This window comes from Erpetoichthys calabaricus, chromosome 2 (genome assembly GCF_900747795.2).
Source record: "Erpetoichthys calabaricus chromosome 2, fErpCal1.3, whole genome shotgun sequence".
Lineage (NCBI taxonomy): Eukaryota > Metazoa > Chordata > Cladistia > Polypteriformes > Polypteridae > Erpetoichthys > Erpetoichthys calabaricus.
In genome coordinates, this window is record NC_041395.2 from 91,348,399 (window position 1) to 91,371,242 (window position 22,844).

Consider the following 22,844-nt stretch of genomic DNA (forward strand, 5'->3'; position numbering starts at 1 on the left):
AGCTCTCCTGTCTGCACTTAATTTAGAAATGTAATTTTAACAATCAAAGCTGCAGTGCACCCTAGTGCTTCAGGTGGAGTGAAATCACTTCATCATCCTTCTAGCATGGTTTTGAAGTTAATAGATGGTAATCTAAATACCCACACTTGGAGACATGCTCTCAGCCAGTGCTAACATTGTGAGTGCTCATTTTTTAGAGGTGGTGGATTTATGGGAGTACCATACCATACCATACCATATTTATTTGTTGAGCGCTTCAAAACACAGCATTACAACCGACCAAAGCGCTGTACAGTTAAAACAAACAGGACTAAAAACAAAATATTAAAGCAAACATTAAGAGAGAATTTGAACTAAAAACAGGTCAGAGGATCCAATAAAATAGAGAAAATAGCGAAAAACAAGTAGAAAATGAAACAAGTTAAGAATTAAAAGCCAATGTGAAGAAGTGCATTTTTAAGCGTAATTTGAATGTGGCAACTGAAGTGGCTTGCCTAACCACTAAGGGTAGGGAGTTCCAGAGCCTGGGTGCACCGATGGAGAAAGCCCTTTCACCACAAGCTTTGAAACGTGCCTTGGGAACGGTTAGAAGGAGCTGATCTGAGGATCTAAGAGCACGAGGGGGATTGTATCGATGGAGCAAAACACTCAAATAGGCGGGGGCTAGACCATTTAATGCCTTATAAGTTAGGAGGAGTATCTTAAAATCGATTCTGAATCTAACTGGCAGCCAATGTAAGGTTTTTAAAATTGGAGTAATATGTTGGCCTCTGCCACTCCCTGTTAGAAGCCTTGCAGCCGCATTTTGAACCAGTTGTAGTCTAGAAAGAGTGACTTTGCTGATACCATAAAGGCAGGAATTAGAGTAATCAAGCCGGGACGTAATAAATGCATGGATTACTGATTGCAGGAGATGGTTAGACAGAATAGGCTTGAGTTTGGCGATACGCCTGAGCTGGAAAAAACAGGATTTTACTGTGCTGTTGATTTGAGCATCCATTTTCAGGAATTAATCCATTTTGATTCCGAGATTAAAGACAGATGAAGTTACTGGAGTGGGAAGAGAGTTGAGGCCAAAAGATGGAATCTGTTTGTAGTCGGGACTAAAAACAATGACCTCGGTTTTTGAATCATTCAGGTGAAGGAAATTTACAGCCAGCCAATCCTTAATATCAGACAGGCAGTCGAGGAGAGGTTTGGTGGAGTCAGTTGGCTTAAGGGAAAAATAAATTTGGCAGTCGTCAGCATATAGATGATATGAAATTACATGTTTTCTAAAAATTGCACCTAAAGGCAGAATGTAGATTGAAAAAAGTAGTGTCCCTAAAATGGAACCCTGGGGGACCCCACATGGGAGTAGGACTGATTCAGATGAAAAATCGTCCAACATGACTCTAAGAGTCCTGTTGTAGAAATATGATCTGAACCAGTCGAGGGCTGAGCCAGATACACCAGCCCAGGATTCGAGTCAGGAGATCATGATGCCATGATCGATTGTGTCAAACGCAGCAGATAGGTCGAGAAGAACCATAATCACATGAAGTCCTGAGTACAATGCCAAAAGGACGTCATTTAGGACACGTAAATGCACGGTTTCTGTGCTATGTTGGGGCCTAAAGCCTGACTGAAAAAGGTCCATTACCTGATGGTCCTGTAAGTGATGAGTTAATTGCTCATAAACTACTTTTTCTAGTATTTTTGACAAGAAAGGTAGTTTGGAAATTGGACGAAGATTGGAAAGAACGGCAGGGTCTAAATCAGGTTTTTACAGAATTGGATGTACAACTACGTGTTTGAAAGCACGAGGAACTATAGCCGAAGATAGACTACTAGTTATGATCTTTAGGACGTCGTATCGAATCGCAGGAAACACATCTTTCAGGAGTCTGGGCGGCACCACATCGTCCAGAGAGCCCGAAGGCTTCATTGAGGCGACGATTTTTTCCAGATGGAAGAGCGAAATGGGTTCAAAGCTGGTGAAAGAGCCGTGTGCAGGAACGGCTAAGTCAACAGAGCCAGAAGAAGAAATGGAGATCTGGGATCTAATGTTCGTGACCTTATCCAGAAAAAACATAAGGATCTGATCACAAAGAGCAGTGGAAGCAGAAGAAAAAACAGTTGCAACTGGAGAAAGGACAGCATTTAGTGTTTTATATAAGACACGTTGATTGCCAGAGTTTTTTAAAATGATATCCGCGAAAAAACGGTTCCTTGCACCTCTGACTGCTCTCTGGTATTGGGACCACGTGTCTCTCATGCGGTCGAAGGTAACAATAAGACCATCTTTCCTCCATTTGCGTTCTAGACGCCTACAGTTTTGCCTGATGGAACGAGTTTGTTCGTTTAGCCATGGGTCAACCTTGACTTTAGATTGTCTCCGTTTGAGTGGGGCTACGTCATCCATCACAGAACAGCAGGAAGTATGGAAGGTTTGCAATAAAACATCAACATCCGTGGATTCACATGATGTGGAAATTGATGAAAAAGCAGCTGCAAAATCTTTAGCAGCAGAGGGGGGAATGACACGGGAGAGACGGGTGGTGGTGGATTTACTATGCTTAACAGAGACCAAATCCAAATTAAACAAAACGGGCGAGTGATCGGAAAAGCTATTGTTATTGATGCAAAACTTGTTTATATAAATGTTCATTTTCACAGCTACCTTTTCTAAATCATATGAAGCTAAAGAATGTTGTTTGGGCCAAGAAATCCTCTTTCAGGCAGTTAGTTACCCCAACATTACCAGAAAATGGCTTTTCTTTCTCTCCTGCTTTCCAACACCTAGTCCTAATTCTAATTCCAGCCCTCAATACACTATAATTGATCATAATAAGTTACATTAACAACTTGGTACACATGTAGAAATCTGTTAGGTTTAAGTTTATCGATTATAAGAAGGAATTTCTATATTTATATTTTAAAATTAGAAACCATAGAAAGCCTCCTTTTAGGACCAAAAATTGTGCTGTTGGCCAACTTGTCGCAGTCGTATAGGTGTATGGTGGATAGTAAACTGGAAAACTCAAGATTTGAGATGCCAAGGATGGCTAATGTTGTCTCATTTACAACATCTGATTTCCATTTTAATGAACCTAAGCAGGTAAGCCTCTTATTACACCAACAGAACCACTGCTTTTGTGTTAGACTTGGCTGGTGTTATGAGGATGTGAAATACAAAAGTTGAAAGAACTGCTTTTTACATCTGCCTAAATATTTCCTTTGTTTGCAAAATGTTCAAAGGAAAACAAAGATGTGACAAACACTGAAAAGTTCTGTACTTGCAACAAAAAATGCTTGTCTAAATGTAATAAACTTCATTGAAATATTCCACTGCAGATGTCAAGAGCATGGTGGTAATGACAGAGTATGTGAATGCTATGACTGAAGGTAAAAAGAAGGATGAGCAGGGTTTTGTATTGAAATATCTGGTCAGTAAAATGGTGTGTTCCTACTTTAATAGCATTAACTGAATATTGGTTTACAGATGGCTTATTTTATCTTGCCAGTTATTGAAAGCCATGGCCTTTCGTTGTTGGATGGCAACAAGCATCACGGCCTGCACAAGCAGAAGTAGTATCCATCAATCCATTAGATGACATATTGGGCACTATCTACTGGGAATGCCAGTTTAATAAGCCAATTTCTCTTTGTCTCAGACAGTGCATAATGCAGTCTACATACTTTTTGCACCCATAAGACAACATGCCTTTTTAATCAAGATGTATAAAAAAAAATGTTCATTTTCTCCAAAGAATTGTTCCTATCACGAGTCTGACAAAAAGTTAAAAATCTGATCAGTGTCTTCTCACTGAAACTCTTTATGTGATTTGGCTATACATTGTAATCATGTAGTGTTGACGGGGGATTTTAATGTACACATTGATGTGGAAACTGTGGAAACATTGATGTGACACTTTTAGCAAATGTTTTACTTATTTGTTAAATGCAGTTCAACTCATAATCATAACCACACATTAGAGTTAATTATAACTTACAAAGTTGAAGTTCAAAATTTAAATATTACTCCACTAAAAGAAGTTATTTCTGATCACTACCTTAATTACATTTGATTTGGTTCTGCCCTTACCAGTACACTCACAGATTAAAACAAAGACAGTGTGACATCTAGATTGTAATTCTGCTTAAAAATGTATAGATACTTTGTGTAAGTCAAGTGGAATTGTGGAAAACCATTTAAATCAGATAATATCAAATGCAAATGTTGAAGACAATTTAGATCAACTAACATCATATTATAATATGACCTTGATAGATTCTCTGGACGCATGGCTCCCCTTAAAACAAAAGCGATCAAAGTTCATAAAAACTCTCCCTGGTTTAATGAGAACACTTGAGCTTATATTAGAGTGTTGAAAACTGGAGCACAGATGGAGAACAACAAAGTTGCAGGTCTTTCAAACTGCATGGAAAGAGTGTGTTAAAAATATATAAAAGCTCTCTTTAAAGCCCACTCAGACTACAATTCTAAAATAATAGATAAAAATAATAATAATCCTTGTGTACTATTTAGAACAGTGGGAAATTTAACAAATGGGAATTCAGATCTGCAATGCAAAATACCAACAGACATTAGCCATACAGACTTTATTAACTTCTTTAATGAGAAAATTAAAAATATAATATCCCAGTTCTCATCAACACAGTGCAAACCACATAATAGCTTGGCAGACCCTGTCTCGCCTTGTATTCTACACGCTAGAAATTTTAATCCTGTAACAGAACAGGAAGTCTTAACTTTAATTTCTAAAATTAAACTGACTACTTGTTACCTAGATCCGGTGTCAACAAAACTAGTAAAAAGTGCAATGGATGTTCTTGCAGCACGTGTTCTTAACATTATTAATTGTTCATTATTGCATGGCATAGTATGTGATTCACTAAAAATGTCAGTCATCAAACCATTACTTAAAAAGTCAGATCTAGACCCAGATATACTTAGTAACTATAGATCCATATCAAATTTACCCTTTCTTTCTAAAATACTTGAAAAAGTAGTCGCCAATCAGCTTCAGTCCCACCTTACGCATAACAATTTACTTGAGAAATTCTAGTGTGACTTCCACACTGGTCATAGTACAGAAACAGCATTAATGCATGTTGTAAACAACATTTTGATATCCTGTTATGAAGAAAACTCCACTGTATTATGTTTTTAAACTTAAGTGCAGTGTTTGACAGTATTGACCATTCTATATTGCTACAAAAGTTGGAAAATGACATTGGGCTCACAGGCACTGCCCTTGCCTAGTTTAGTTCTTATTTATCAAATCGATTCCAGTACATGCATAAATGTGCTAACAGTACTCCATCATTATACACAGTAGTGAGATATGGTGTCCGGCAAGGATCAGTACTGGGACCTTTACTGTTTTCACTTTACATGCTTTGACTGGGAATTATCACTAGAAAACATAATGTTAATTTTCACTTATATGCAGATGACACCCAGTTATACCTTTCTTTAAGACCTAATGAAGTTTCTCCGAGTTTGTCTTTAATTAGTTGTGTTAGCGAATTAAAGGAGTGGATGGATGAGAACTACAGATAAAACAAAGATGTTAATTATTAGAGGGAATGATGCTTATCATATCAGTATTTAGACATTATTTAATTCAATCTACACTTTATCTTTGACTCTAGTATGTCATTTAAAGGACACATTACAAAATTGTCCAAAACATGTTTCTTCCATTTTAAAAATGTTGGGATATTAAGGCATTTTCGAAATATGCGGGATACTGAGAAATTAATTCATGTGTTTATTTCTAGTATGACCGACTGCTGCAATGCGGTGTTCACTGGATGTTCAAATTGTTCTTTATACAGTTTCCAGTTACGTAATCCAAAATGCTGCTGCAAGAATTATTAGAAGAACAAGAAAATATGAACACATAACTCCAGTTCTGAATCCTTACACTGGCTCCCAGTTGAGTTTTACAGCAGATTTCTTACTTTTAACATATAAAGCCTTAAATGGCCACGGTCTGACTTACTTATCTGAATGTATCATTACTCACAAATTAGAACGCACATTAGGATCTCAAGATGCTGGTCTGCTTATGATTCCAAAGATTAATAAAACAACAGTAAGAGGTCAAACGTTTTAATTACAGGGCCCCTAAATTGTGAATGGTATGCTTGCTACTATTAGAGGTGCCCCTTCAGTCTCAGCTTTCAAGTTCCAGCCAAAGACTCACTTTGCATGCCCAGACTAGAGCTGCTGATTAACTGTACATACTGCATCTATGTTGTTTGTCATTAGCACTAAACATAAGTAATATGGTAGTTATAAATTATTACTAAACTTTACTTATTCTGTTTCTGTTCTCGGCACTCAAATGTGGCACTTATTGCCACTGCCCTACAGCATACCTCTCTGATGGAGGAACACTGAAATTGTCAGGTAGAAGGGTCTTTTCATTAGATTGGCTGGGAGAAGGTAGCTTGATGGCCAAGGTTTCCAGTACTCTGAACAAATCTGAATCATATTATGTCATATCATCTACTCTTGCATTTTGCTCTGTACTTGTAATATTACAATTATACTGAGGATTACTGTATTCTGCTTTGTGTATTGTATTGTATTGTATTGTATTTACCCCTCTTTTTTGACACCTACTGCATTCTCAACCTACCTGGAATTGGGTCTCCCTTTGATTTGTCTTTCCCAAGGTTTCTTCCATTTTTTCTCCCTACAAGAGTTTTTTCTTGTATTCTTAGAGAGTCAAGGCTGGAGGAGCTGTTAAAAGAAAAGGCCTGTTAAAGTCCATAGCAGCACTCCTTGTGTGATTTTGGGCTATACAAAAATCATTTGTATTGTATTGTAATACTGTCATATCCCTGAATTTACACATCTGCAGTGAACTGCAGGGAGTGATGGAGGGTGGCTCTTGACAGCATTTGCATAGCATGGGGGTGGAAAACGAACTGCTGGAGCATGAAAAAAAAATTCCATGCGTCATGTTATAGAAGTGACAGCATTATAGGCTATACTTAAAGTGATAGTGAACCATATGAAGGGACGATTTTGCAGAAAAGGTAAACTGATGCCATTTCTGATTGTGTGTGGTTAAAAAAGAAGTTTAGGTAACTTTGAAAAGAAGTATTACTGGTCTCTTGGGTGAAAGGCTAATCTTTCATCTATATATCTCATACAGAATCTCAATCTGTTCATAAGCAACATCAAGCTAGTCATAATTGTGACTGAGCTAAATAGACATGCAAAGGAACTTGTTCAGCAATGCACACTGAAACAAAATTCCAAAGTGCTCATTTGGTCTGATGTCAGTCGTGATGAGTCATTGGCTGCCTTTGCACTTACCTGTATGTACTCAAATCTTTTTTGAAAATAAAATCCTTCTGTTCATTTTACATACCTGAGTAGAATGTTGTTGACAAACCACAGACTGGACCTCATATAATCACCGAGTTGGTCATATCTCTGTGTACTGGCAGGTCAGGTGTATTAGTAGCTGAACAAAAATGCCAGCTGAAAACTGGTGAAAAACTAAACCTGCTGATGTGTTTATTTTCTGTATCTTTTGTTTTTCATATTTTTCTTAACAGCTAAGAATAGCTATTTGTGAAATTAAATAGGTGCCAGAATGATTTAAAATTTTCCAGCATCTTTCCTTCTCTGTCTCTTTCTCTCAAATAGTTGATGGATCAGACTTTTTTTGATATTTTACATGGTTTACTATGCTCTGATGGCTATCAAACATAACTCTAAGATTTGGCATTGATACTTTACCCCTCTCTCTATCACTCATAATCTGTTTTTGTAGTTTTTGCTGCTATCCAAACACTTATTACACACTCTACTTGCTGTTTTTGTGTAATGCCTGTTTAAGTTTAGGTGACTCATAAGCTCTGATATCACAAACTAGTTTTTCTGTGGTTCCCTCAGAATGTCTATGGGGAGTACTGGTCAATAGTTCAAGCCCAGGGCCTCCCTCCCTCCTAATTCTGCCTTTGTGCATAATGGAGCTGTCTATAAATTACAGACACCACCACGTTCTGTAGCAGTCAGAAAGGTTTTAAGGAAAAGGTTGCACAATCGTCCCGAAGTTACTGTAATGTCATAATGAATCCTACTACCTAAGCAGGCTGTAAATAGTATCAACCATAAGGTTGCTCAGCTGGTCAGATTTATATTATGTAATAGAAGGAGAACTTTGCAGCAAGGAAGTCCAGGAAGGTTAAAGTGTGAATAATAAAGTTCTCATTGTCATTTCAGTACTTAAACACAATGACTGAAGAGCTTTCACAACTGACATGTAACAAAACTTAAGTAATGTCAAATGTACATAACTAAAGAGATACTTGTGTTAATTCTTACATTCAAATATTTGCGCATTTTCTCCAAAGCACCCATTTAATACATTTATCACCAACACCTTGCATTAACTTAGCCGATGTGTTTTTTGCCATTCCCTATTGTATTAAACAAAGGCATCTGTTTTTTACATACAGTTTTTGTGCATTTACTTTTGTATGTGTTTTTGAGATGGCAATGGGTTAACAGGGTCTAAGGCTCCTCATTGACATTGAATGGCCCTGGGCAGAAGGTTTTTTCTATTCTGTATTCCTGTCTGTATAACGTTTAATTGGGCTAGAATTGCTCTATCAACACTATATTCAAATGTCCTGCTGCTTTTCAAATGATTAACATTCTGGTATTCATGCACCAGCTGCATTGCTGGCACGTGAGGAGGACATGCTGACGTTAACTTTGCAAATGAGAGAGGCTGCTGAGAATTGCCGAGAGTTTTTGGGCTTTCTGTGTTGTGTGAGTTAATTAAAATAAATACATTTTGCTCCTATAAACGTGGGCTTTGGTTGCCAGTAAGGAACTGTGCGGGAATTTTTTAAGCTTTTTTCTCTTTAGAAGGGTTTTTTGCTTTTTTTTCACCCGCAAAGGACCAAGAGTAGCTGGATGTTTGGAGGTGTGCTTGGAAAAGTTCCTTGTAATTGTATGTATACTTGTTTTTGTTATCTGTATTTGAACTAGTATTGAGGAGGCAGGATAGAAAGCAGCAGTAACTGATATCGGCATCTGTAAGTAAACAACCACATGTATCAATAAATAGTGTCACACACATGCACATGGTGGGCAGCTAAAGGGCCTGAATGAGAGTAATTCCATGCCAGACCAAAGGGTGGAGAAGTGCACTAATTCTTTCTCTCACTTTTCTGCAGATCAGTTTTGGGAAATTCCGCCTGGCCCCAATGACGTCACTTCCAGTTCCAGTCTTAATGATGCCACTTCTGGGACCAGCCCTACTGATAACATCACTTCCTCCGCTCTCCCTTAAAGCCAGCAAATCAGTTCTGTTTTGGATTCAAACCTGTACACAACTGTACACCATAGAAACCAATTTTGCAGCCAGGAAACAATATACAGGTGGCTGCCCTAAACATTTTTATGGCTCTTGCCTATTCATGTGACAATAGGTAATAAGTAACTAAAACACTGATTGCTTAGTTTAAAAAAAAAAAGCCACAGCTTTTTAAACTAGGGAATGGGGTGCAGGGAGTTTAGGACAAGCCAGATTTAGAACTACACATAGAGGAACAAACAACTGAAAATAAAAATGGGTAGTAATGTAAATTCTAACCCAGCATTTAAATAAAGAAGGGTTAACACATTAAAAGTAGCTGGCCTTAATGCTAGAAGTGTCAAAAATAAGACAAGTGAGTTGGAGCTGTATGTAGTAGAGCATAATTATGATATTATAGCAATAACGGAAACACAGCTAAATAAAAAAAGATGGGGATTGGTGTAACATAGAGGATACACATTTTTAGGAAGGATAGACAGAACAGAAAAGGAGGTAGAGTTCCTGTTTATGTCAAACAGAATTTAAATGCAAGTCATCTTCAGTTGGATGATGAACCCCATCTTAGTGAGGACATGTGCCTTTGCCTTGAAAGCATTAGGGAAAGAGGTCTTATTTTAGGAGTGTGTTATAGACCACCCAATGCAGACAACACACATCTTTCTAGTAATATCAAAAAGACAAGTTTAAAAGGGGATATTATAGTCAAGGGGAACTTTATCCAAATATTAACTGGAATAACCTTGCAAATGGAGGAGCACAAGAGCAGGGGTTTATAGAAGTAAACAGTGACTGTTTTTTAACACAATATGTTAAAGCACCAACGCAGGGTGAAGCTTGTCTGCATTTAGTGTTTTGTAATAAACAAGATAAAATTGAGGGTGTAGAGGTGATTGAACCACTAGGATCAAGTGACCATAATAATAATAATAATTCATTACATTTATATAATATAATATAGTTCTCAGTATTCTGTAAGAGTGCGGATGTTAAGTTCAACTTTGGTAGGGCAAAGTCTAAGGACGATAGACTGGGATAAGCTTTTAAGTGTGGAGACAAGCTAAGTAACAAACTATGTTATGTTTTCAGATGATACCAAGACAGGTGGATTAGCAGATAATTTGGAATCTGTTAAATCATTAAAAAATGACTTGAGCAGCATACAGGCTTAGGCAGATTTGTGACAGATGGCATTTAATGTCAGTGAATGTAAAGTATTGCACATAAGAATTAAAAAGTTTAGGTGTGAATACACAGTGGGAGGCCTGGGAGTACACCTTATGAGAAGGATTTAGGAGTCGTAGTGAACTCTACACTATCAACTTCCCAACAGTGTTCAGAAGCCATTAAGAAGGCAAACAGAATGTTAGGGTGTATAGCACGATGTGTGGAGTACAAGTCCAAGGAGGGTTACGCTCAACCTTTATAACACACTGGTGAGGCCTCAGCTTGAGTACTGTTTGCAGTTTTGGTTTCCTGGCTACAAAAAGGACATAGCAGCACTAGAAAAGGTCCAGAGCAGAGTGACTAGGCTGATTCCAGGGCTAAAGGGGATGAATTATGAAGAAAAATTAAAAGAGCTGAGCTTTTTTAGTATAAGCAAAAGAATATAAGTAGTGACATGACTGAAGTGTTTAAGATTATGAAGGAAATTAGTCCATTGGATCGAGACTGTTATTTTAAAAATGAGTTCATCAAGAACACAGGGACACAGTTGGAAACTTGTTAAGGGTACATTTTGTACAAACCTTAGGAAGTTTTTCTTTACACAGTGAACCACAGACACTTGGAATAAGCGCCAAAGTAATGTGGTAGACAGTAAGACTTTAGGAACTTTCAAAACTCAACTTGATGTTTTTTTAGAAGAATTAAGTGGATAGGACTGGAGAGTTTTGCTAGGCTGAATGGCCTGTTTCCGTCTAGATCATTCTAATATTTAAATGTTTTACAGTACTTCTTTGTGCATTATTTGTGTATTCAAAGTCATATAATGTAATGCCAAAGTTATATCAGTTGCTGGTTGTTGCCTCTGAAGTTGTCTAATTACAAAACTAGTATTCCCAGAAAAAGACAGATAACATATGCTTTAGTTTAAATGTTTCACCTCATTCAGCTTTTCTCTCTTAAACCCTTTGAATTCTTGGTATTAGTTCTGTGACTACTCACTGGACATTATCTTGCACTGTCATGCCTTTGTGAAACTGACCACAGACAGGAAGTCAGATTGTTAAAAGTCATACACAGATAAGGTCAATCTTGAATACTACTGGTTGAATTACAAACTCTTGATATGCTGATTGTTCAAATTACAAACAAGTAGTTGCTGTCAATAATTCAAAGTAGTTGAAACGTCTGTCTATTTTAGTAACTAACAAGTCACAGTTGCAGTAAACTAAAAAGTGTAAGCAGCATATACTGTGTGGAGGATTGACGGCTTTTTACTCCGGCCCTCACCCCCAGGCCACCAGGAGGAGCTCTCCCAGCAGCGTGGACATGCCCCGAGTTCCAGCAGGGCCTCATGGACTATGTAGTTTTTATACACAACCCTGCTGGATACCTTGGGGGCCACCGGGAGTCGCTGTAGGGGGGCTCGTGGACTCTTATGTGCCCTATAACCCGGGAGTACGTCACGGTCACGTGACAGGAAGGAGCGACGTGCTCCCGGGTTGAAGAAAAGGACTGTTTACCCTGACCCGGAAGGAAAAAGGAACTGTGGACTGTTGGACAGGAACACCTCTGGGTTAGGGTGTATAAAAGGACTGTGGGAAAGCCCAGACACTGAGCTGAGCTGGGTGGAAGGAGGGCAACGCGTCTGGGAGTGTGGAGGATTATTGTATTGTTATTATTGATTTATTATTGAGTATTGTGGAGAGGAGGGTGCTTTGTGCACTTTATTATTATAATAAATATTCATATTTGGACTTTTACCTGGTGTCTGACGTGTAGTCTGAGTGTTCAAGGGGTCACGGAGACCTAAAACCATCACAACTGTAAGTCATAAAAATGTACATAAACATTTGTACAATTTTCTTCATGTGTATCTAGGTTGTAAATGAAGTAAACATGGAACACTGTGGTCCTGTGTACTTTATATCTGCATTTGTGGGACCCACAGTTGTTTAGGACTTTGAATTCACATGTTAAGTATTCAGTGTTGTTTTGTTTTCTTTAAGAAGTTGCAAGTGATATTGTGACCACATGATAATCTTGTAGTTCCTTCAAGTAACCTTACAATTGCATCCTTCCTACATATTCTAGGTAGAAGAGCCAGCCATCAGACACCCCTGCTGCTCTCCTCACTGAGGTCACTTCTGGCAGGTACAGCTCATATCAGTTCTGCAAACATTTCTATTGTAGTATAAGATGACATTTTTGTGAATGGTGTCTCCAGGATGGATGTCATATTTGCATTGTTATTTAGGTAAAATTATACTTTGCATTGTTACTGCCCCAAGAAACTCCTTAACCCTCATTCAAAAAGAACTGATGAGCCTTGACGGCAGTGGCGTAGCTGGAGTTCGTGCCACTCGGGGTGGGCGGGGCTTCAATTTGCCACCCTCCAACGTATCTGAATATGTTAACCTATTTAAATAGAAAATTAAAATGACGTATGGAGAAAAATTAAGATACATTTTGCATATATTTATTTATCCATATTACTAACCGAGAATGCTAAACCGGATGATGGACGCAGGCACATCCGGCAATGGGCTGTAGCTGCAAAAAGACGTACTGCGCAGGCGCAAAAAGAGTCCGCGAGGGTCGGCTGAGGAGCCGAGAAAGGCGGATAGAAGAGGGCGAGAGAGGCAGGAGGAGGGGCCGCGAGAGGCGGACAAGACCACAGAAAAAAGGAGTGAGCACAGGAAAAATTGAGAAATGAGGCGCAAAGAGCACCGAAAAAAGGAAACGGCACATAAAAAAGTATTCAAACGCAAGCAAAGCACGAAACACATTGCACACGAAACTAGACCCAAAAAAAAAAAAAAAAAAGAGGCTCGCGCACAACAGCAAGGCACCCCCCCCCCCCTACAGGCACCGGACGGGACACACACCAAGAGGGGGATTCAACAAGACACAGGAACACAAAACCACCCCACAGACCCTACAAGCAAGGGACGGGACACACACAAAGGGGGGGATTCAACAAGACACAGGAACACAAAAAGAAAGAAGACGCTCGCGCGACAACAATCCTCAACCCCCCCCCCACCACACACACACACACACATCCATAAGAAGTGACACCCAAAGCCACATATTCTAAAGTGAACATCAACACCTTCACACTAGACAGCATAGGTGTCAGCATTGGTGGATCTCCTTACAATAAAGCACTATTAACCGTTCAACTGCAGAAAAGGAAACATATTAACAGTGACTGCGATCCTTCTTATTACTTATCCATATTTCGCATGCTGAGAAAGAAACAAGTCATGAATACACGGTCACGGGTACAAAACGAAAAGGAAAGGATAACAGGAACAAACACACGAACACGAAAGAAACAACAAAATAGACGGCTATGCAGCATGGGTGGATCTCATTACAATAAGGCACTATTAACCGTTCAACCGCAGAAAAGGCTCCATATTAACAGTGAGTGCAATTCTCCTTATTACTTATCCATATTTCTAAAAGAAAAAATGTCTCGACTCCAAAAACGCAAAGCTCAACTAAAGCTTCTAACTAACGATGTACCTAAAAGTAAAAACTTTATGAACTGCATTAGATCCTACAATAGTTCATTTGCTTTTGCATATACCGGAGTAAATATCAGGCCACCAAAAGGCAATGGCCCATACTACTTTCGCATATGTGCACAAATACTGCATCGCATTGGAACAGTGCACCCTGAAACAAATCAACAACGCAAATATGCACAAATCTACATCCTAGATCCACATGACGCAATCTATCAATCAAAGTGCTGCATCGCAACAGTCACGGATTCAAAACGAAACACCTCCCGTCTCAGACATACGTTAATGGCAGCGAAGGCTACAACGGGCTTCTCACACAGCACAGGCAAATCGATTACAGCTCCAAAACAACACGTCCCAAATACTACACATGCAACAACGCGCCTCTCAAACGGCACAAGAAAAACATACACCAGTAAAATTCATTCGGATTAATGAATGTCATTTGCAATCATTGTCATTCAGTTCACTTCCCTGAAGAAACAACTGGAAATACAAGTTATACATTTACACGTTGTTGTCAAAAGGGTCAAATTAGACTGCCTTCTTTACATTCATATACTGAATATCTACAGAAGCTTATAACTGACGATGTACCTGAAAGTGAAATCTTTATCAACTGCATTAGATCCTACAAATCGGTATCCACTATGAACATTAACGGTGGGCACTGCACGTGACATCCGTCTTGAAAAAATGTTAATTATTGATGAATGTACAATGGCATGAAGTCACTTACTCAACACCATTCATAAACTTCTACAAACGTTTATGAATAATAATATTCGATTTGAAGGAAAGGTACTTTTATGAGGAGGAGATTTTAGACAGTGATTAGCTATTCTTCCAGATGCCATGCACTCAGCTATTGTTCAGTGCACCTTAAAATACGCAGACAATTGGCATCGCTTTCAAAAGATACAGTTAGTAAAAAAGATACGATGTCCAGAACCAGATCATAACAATTGCTTATTACAACTGAGAGATGGTACACTCACCAATACAGATGGACTTCAGGCACATATTATTACAATTCCTCAAGCCTTTATCTGCAACGACTTAGTTACAGAGAGATTTGGAACAGCAATCTCATTAGACCAAATGCCCCTTTTAACACAACGCACTATATTATGTCCAAAAAATATTAATATGGAAAACATTAATACCCAAGTCATTCCATTACTTCCTGGAGAGACACAACTCTTTCTAAGCTCTGACAAACTTGACTCTGATCACAACAATAACCATCTTAAATGACCTTACAAGTTCTGAGCTGGAATTACCTTTTACACTTAAATGGCGTGTACAAAGAAATTTTCAAATAAACCTTTACACTGTGCCACACACTTTATTGTTTGCTTTCTATTTGCATCATCTACACCGTCACACTATTCTATATCTCATTCATACATCACACTCTTTGTCATTCCCAACACCAGGGGTTGGCGAGCGAAGCGAGCAGGGGGCGGAGCCCCCTAGTATATAGAGAAACAGCAATATTTTTTCACATATAATTATTTATAAGCATCAACTAGACAAGAATATAGTACAGTGCCTTTAATATGTGTACACTTAATTTTTATTTCTTTCTTGCTGTTGTGTCATTATTACCAAATAATTGTTGTCAAAATATTTTGGTAATTGATGTTTGAGAATTTTTCATTAATTGTTATATTTGATGGAAAATCTAAAGTTTGAATAAAACACAAGACCGAATAAACAAAGTGTATCACCAATGTTGTGCGCATGTTGTTTGAAACTGAGTGACATGAGGTTCAAAATTTAAGTCATTTAATTATACATTTAGTAGGTTCCCTTTAGCTTTTGGGTTGCTCATATGTAATTCTGAGTGAAGATTAGCCAGCAGAAATTGATATTACTATGTAAAACTGATTCATATAAATTCAGAATCTAAAAACCTAAGATATCATACTTAGTGTTTAAGTACAATGCAATTCATAATTTTAAAAATAATAAATTAAAAATACAAATCAAAGGAGGTTGTGCTCAAGCTTTATAACACACTAGTTAGACCTCATCTGGAGTACTGTGTTGAGGTTTGTTCTCAGGCTACAAAAAAGGCATAGAAGCGCTAGAAAAAGTTCAAAGAATAGTGTCTAGGCTGATTCCAGGACTGCAGAGGATGAGGTATGAAGAAAGATTCAAAGAGTTGAGTCTTTTCAATTTATGCACAAGAAGATTAAGAGGAGACATGACTGAAGTGTTTAAAGTTATTAAAGAAATTAATACTGTACACCGACACTGTTACATTAAAATTAGTTCAGCAAGAACACATAGTCATAGTTGGAGGCTTTTTAAAGGTATAGTTCCCATAAACATTAGGAAATTTTTCTTCAAACAGAGAACCATAGACTCATGGAATAAGTTGCCAAGTAGTGTGGTAGACAATAGGACTTTATGGACCATCAATACTAGAACTGATGTTATTTGATGTTATTATATTAATTGGATAGGAATGACAAGCTTTGTTGGGCTGGAAAGCCTGTTCTCATCTAGATTGTTCTAGTATTCTAAATTTCAGATATCCAAATTTGCATTATATAGTCTTACATATATTTGGACAACTGTGATATTACTTCACTCAAGAATGTTAACAGTTGGGAACACAGTATATTGTTTGGATCCCTTCACATTATTCAGTTTGAAGTTGCTTTGTTTTTTGTGTTTTTTAAATCAGTATCTTTCTGTACGTGTATTTAGATATGCATATTTTGCCTGTCTTCAGGTTGCAGCATTATGGCCTTTACTCATTGAAAAGTGCTGAATTGAATCATATAATCTATGAATATGATGGATGATAATGAGTCAAAGAAATGAAATAGCTTGTTTACAGGTATGTAAGTAGTCAATAGATTTAATCTACTCACCATTACAATTATTGACCAAACCAGAGTATAAATCCTGACTAAGGCTCATCTTCCCAGATAATACAGCTGCTAGTTATAACTTTACCTTTTGTGGTGTGTCCAAACAAATAAGCAGAGCATAGTCAAACAACTAGCTGAAATATTGGATTTTTAAAATGTTTTCTACTTCCTACTTACTTCATAATCCCACCTCCACGTTGAATGCATCTGTCACCCCTACCACAGACCTCACCATTGTCACACTTTCCTCATACATAACCTGTACACGTTTTATACACTTGTCTGCCACTCCCGACTTCTTGATACAATAGCACAATTCCTCTCGAGGTATCCTGTCATACGCTTTCTCCAGATCCACAAAGACACAATGCAACTCATTCTGGCCTTCTCTATACTTCTCCATCAACACCCTCAGAGCAAGCATCGTGTCTGTGGTGCTCTTTCCTGGAATTAAACCGTAATGCTGCTCACTAATCATCACCTCCCTTCTTCACTGAGCTTCCACTACTCTTTCCTATAACTTCATGCTGTGGCTCACCAATTTTATCCCTCTGTAGTTACTACAGCTCTGCACATCCCCCCTTATTCTTAAACATTGGTACCAGTACACTTCTTCTCCTCAGGCATCCTTTCACTTTCCAAGATTCCATTAAGCAATCTGGTTAAAAACTCCACTGCCATCACCTAAACAACTCCATGCTTCTACAAGTATGTCATCTGGACCAACAGCCTTTCTATTCTTCATTCTCTTCAGCTGGCCTGCCTTACTTCTTGATAATCCACTGAACTTCAAAGGAATGCAACAGATACAGCATTTATTTATAATATATAATATTATATATATAATATATAATAATATATAATTGTTCCTTTCATACATTGGACAAAAAATATTTACATTAAAAAGGAGTAATAGTAATAATAGTACTTACTCAAAATAAATTGTAGAGGCGGCCTGCTGCATTACCCCTGGAATGCCGTAGTGAACGTTGCTTATTTTTAAGCTTTTCTGACATTTTCATTTTGCCATCAAAAACATACTTCTCGTGTGCCTTTTGCGGCATATTTACTTTAATAAAGTTTTAGTTGGAGCCTTTTTGACCAGCAGTTCTTGTCCCCGCCTATGATTTGTTGGTATGTCGTAGATGTGCGCTTCTGACACGCGTGAGGACAGCAGCTGCTGGCAGGAGAGCGGAAAGTGTCTGAGAATGAAATGTCAAGGCACAGAAACGAAGAACCGAGCAAGTCACTGATCATTCGGAAGTAGAAACCATGAAATACATGTTGATGGTTCTGAAAGTGGTCGTTGACTTTATGGCACCTTAATTTTGAGAAATCTCCCTGTAATACCACTGAATTTTTTTTCAGCCGGATTTTCAGAAAAAAAAGTTAAGGTATCTTAAAATAGCTTTTGGGAAAATCCATTGTTTTGCTACCAAATGCTGGCAGGACCGTCTTTTTAATTTTATATATTTGGAGACTGTTGGTTTCCTCCAGGGACTTCAGTTTCCACCCTTAGTCCAAAGGCACTGATTTAGAAGTTGGAAAAAATCGGTCTTGCAAATGGATGGAAAACGGATGTGTGGAGTAATAATGGCGAAGTAACCTTGTATTCGCTTTTATCTCATCCGTATAATTAATTTAGGCCCTGTACATTCATTACTGATATTTTCTATTAGAGGAAACAATGCTAAGTCGCGGCAGGATATTTCCCCCGGCTGGACGCCCTCGGATAGTCTCACAATGAGAGAGCTTACTGCCGTGTGGTACGGAAGTTCTGAACCGCACAGAGAAAAAAGTATGGGATAACCCATATCTCTTTATTTTTACGTTTGTTCGAGATATTTTCACGTACGTATGAGATAAAGTTAGATTAAAAATTACAAAAGTGCGATTCGGGCCTACCTAATTACGCCTTTACTAAGGACACGGCGCTTCAGTTTGATGTCACTTCCATCTCGTGTAGCGCGGTGATATAAAAAGCAGACGGGTGGCTTTTATCTAGTAAAGGCGGGTGGGATGTTTGGAGATGGGTCTAACTGCAGCCTGCGACACTTATGACGTGTCAGGTAATGCCCACAACGTCAGTCACGAAATGCCATTCGCATGTCCCGTTAAACTGTGATTAAGATTAGGGTTGTGGGAGTGTTATTCGACCCAAAGGATTTATGTGTTTTATGTTTACCCCAAAGGGAATATGGTGCATTTTGTTCTTCCTGGGAAGCAATTTGGTGCGTACAATTCACTATCGCGTGCCCACCACTTACCATGTCCTGCGCACCAGGTACTTTAATGTCGCACCAGCTAATACTGTGTGTGCTCCACATACTGTACATTCAGATGAGCACCAAATACCATCACGTGCTACTGTACATCATTTTCTGGAAACAGGACATATCACTGAACAGTTTCATGGTGTCCTGAGAGATCACCTTACTGAAAAGTTCACCTTTCTTTATTTTTCAGATGGGCAGAGGTAAGCTGATCTTTTGTGTTGGCCCATTTTGTGTCACATTATTGTTTGGCTGCTAATCTTTTATAAACTTGCCAAAATCCATTTCTGCGGAATGTAACTGTGTGAGGAAAACATCAAACTGTTCAGTGATTTGTCCTGTTTCCAAAAATAATGCACGTGATGGTATTTGGTGCTCATCTGAATGTATGCGGCGCACTCGCAGTATTAGTTGGTGCGAGGTGCGCAGGCTTTGGTAAGTGGTGGGCACGAGACAGTAAATTGTTCACACCCAATTGCTTCCCAGGAAGAAAAAATACACCAGGGCCTCTCTCTGGGCTCCGTACGAGTGTGCAGACGTACCTATCCCCTTTGAGTCAGACATTCCTCTCACAACCCTAATCTTAACCATAATGTAACGGGGCATTCGATGGGCATTTACTGACTGTCGTTGTGGGCATTATTGCAGACTGCAGTTCGACACATCTCCAACCATCCCACACACCTTTAAAAAATAAAAGACTACCCGTCTGCTTTTTATATCACCGCGCTACAAGAGCTGGATGTGACATCAGACCGAAGCGCGTAGCATTGGTAAAGGTGTAAGGTAGCCCTGAAGCGCATTTTTGTATTTTTTAAAATCTAACTTTATTTTGTACCTACGTGAAAGTATCACATACGTACGTGAAAGAATCCCGTACGTACGAAATATTTTCACGTACGTACGAGATAAGGGCTATCCCATATTTTTTTCACTGTATGGTAGAGCTACCGCGGTTTTCCTACAGCCATCAAATTTATATTAAAGTATTTATACAAACCGGTTATCCCACCCTTAGCGTATAATGGAAAAGGCAACATGCCGCCAGTTAACTTAACACGTACTCTTCGAATAAGGAGGAAAAAGTACTCGGAAATATATATCACTGAATACGACCGTTACTTACTAGGATTTAGGCCTATATAACGTTAGGTGCACTGTATTATATACAGTGGTGTGAAAAACTATTTGCCCCCTTCCTGATTTCTTATTCTTTTGCATGTTTGTCACACAAAATGTTTCTGATCATCAAACACATTTAACCATTAGTCAAATATAACACAAGTAAACACAAAATGCAGTTTTTAAATGATGGTGTTTATTATTTAGGGAGAAAAAAAATCCAAACCTACATGGCCCTGTGTGAAAAAGTAATTGCCCCCTTGTTAAAAAATAACCTAACTGTGGTGTATCACACCTGAGTTCAATTTCCGTAGCCACCCCCAGGCCTGATTACTGCCACACCTGTTTCAATCAAGAAATCACTTAAATAGGAGCTGCCTGACACAGAGAAGTAGACCAAAAGCACCTCAAAAGCTAGACATCATGCCAAGATCCAAAGAAATTCAGGAACAAATGAGAACAGAAGTAATTGAGATCTATCAGTCTGGTAAAGGTTATAAAGCCATTTCTAAAGCTTTGGGACTCCAGCGAACCACAGTGAGAGCCATTATCCACAAATGGCAAAAACATGGAACAGTGGTGAACCTTCCCAGGAGTGGCCGGCCGACCAAAATTACCCCAAGAGCGCAGAGACGACTCATCCGAGAGGTCACAAAAGACCCCAGGACAACGTCTAAAGAACTGCAGGCCTCACTTGCCTCAATTAAGGTCAGTGTTCACGACTCCACCATAAGAAAGAGACTGGGCAAAAACGGCCTGCATGGCAGATTTCCAAGACGCAAACCACTGTTAAGCAAAAAGAACATTAGGGCTCGTCTCAATTTTGCTAAGAAACATCTCAATGATTGCCAAGACTTTTGGGAAAATACCTTGTGGACGGATGAGTCAAAAGTTGAACTTTTTGGAAGGCAAATGTCCCGTTACATCTGGCGTAAAAGGAACACAGCATTTCAGAAAAAGAACATCATACCAACAGTAAAATATGGTGGTGGTAGTGTGATGGTCTGGGGTTGTTTTGCTGCTTCAGGACCTGGAAGGCTTGCTGTGATAGATGGAACCATGAATTCTACTGTCTACCAAAAAATCCTGAAGGAGAATGTCCGGCCATCTGTTCGTCAACTCAAGCTGAAGCGATCTTGGGTGCTGCAACAGGACAATGACCCAAAACACACCAGCAAATCCACCTCTGAATGGCTGAAGAAAAACAAAATGAAGACTTTGGAGTGGCCTAGTCAAAGTCCTGACCTGAATCCAATTGAGATGCTATGGCATGACCTTAAAAAGGCGGTTCATGCTAGAAAACCCTCAAATAAAGCTGAATTACAACAATTTTGCAAAGATGAGTGGGCCAAAATTCCTCCAGAGCGCTGTAAAAGACTCATTGCAAGTTATCGCAAACGCTTGATTGCAGTTATTGCTGCTAAGGGTGGCCCAACCAGTTATTAGGTTCAGGGGGCAATTACTTTTTCACACAGGGCCATGTAGGTTTGGATTTTTTTTTCTCCCTAAATAATAAAAACCACCATTTACAAACTGCATTTTGTGTTTACTTGTGTTATATTTGACTAATGGTTAAATGTGTTTGATGATCAGAAACATTTTGTGTGACAAACATGCAAAAGAATAAGAAATCAGGAAGGGGGCAAATAGTTTTTCACACCACTGTAGGTCTAATTTTATATGACATCTTAGGCAGAGACGGGGCAATACTTTTGAACTAAGCTCGTTAGTGAAACCCCAACATGACACGCACATTCCAGGGATTTATTTAGCAACATTTAGCACTTGCAACATTTAGCGACGGTAGAATTGCTTTGAGTCTTAAGGCTGAACAAAGGTGTTAAATTAGCATCGCCTGCACTGGCAAATTGTGATAGTCCACTGAAACTTGTCGTTTTCGTCACTCGAGGCAAGTTCCTCATTCTGTCATTATTAAAGTTTTCATCATGCAACCGTCGAAATGTTTTGCATGAATTTCGTTTTCTTCATTTGACGATTGGACTCCCTCCGCCTACATTGTTCTCCTTGGTACTCTTTGTCATTGTAATGTTGACCCAGGTGTACTTTGTCAGGTGGCTTCAAGCAAACAAATGATTGAGCGGAATCCAAGTTGAAGTAGAGAGAGTTCTTTCTCGCTGTTTTTGAGATGTGCTGCCATTTTCTTGCAGAAGAGCAAGCAAGACATCAAGTGATGTGATGTACGTACGCAATCAATATGCACTTTTGAACCTGCATTCTGTAAAGCATGTACAGTATTACTTACATGAGGCGGCCCGGGGCGGACTTACCCTCCTCCCTGGAGGCTCCGCCTCTCCTCTCATACGTCACATATTCGTTTTCATTACCCTTGTGTCAATCCATTCAACATACATCTTTGATAAAGAATCTAAAAAGGTCTTCCTGTGTTTTAGAGACTTCGTGAGGAGTACGCCTTTCATCTAAACTGTAAAAATCTGTTTCAACCTTAAACAACTATTTCCTATTAACAAAAAAAAAAGAAAA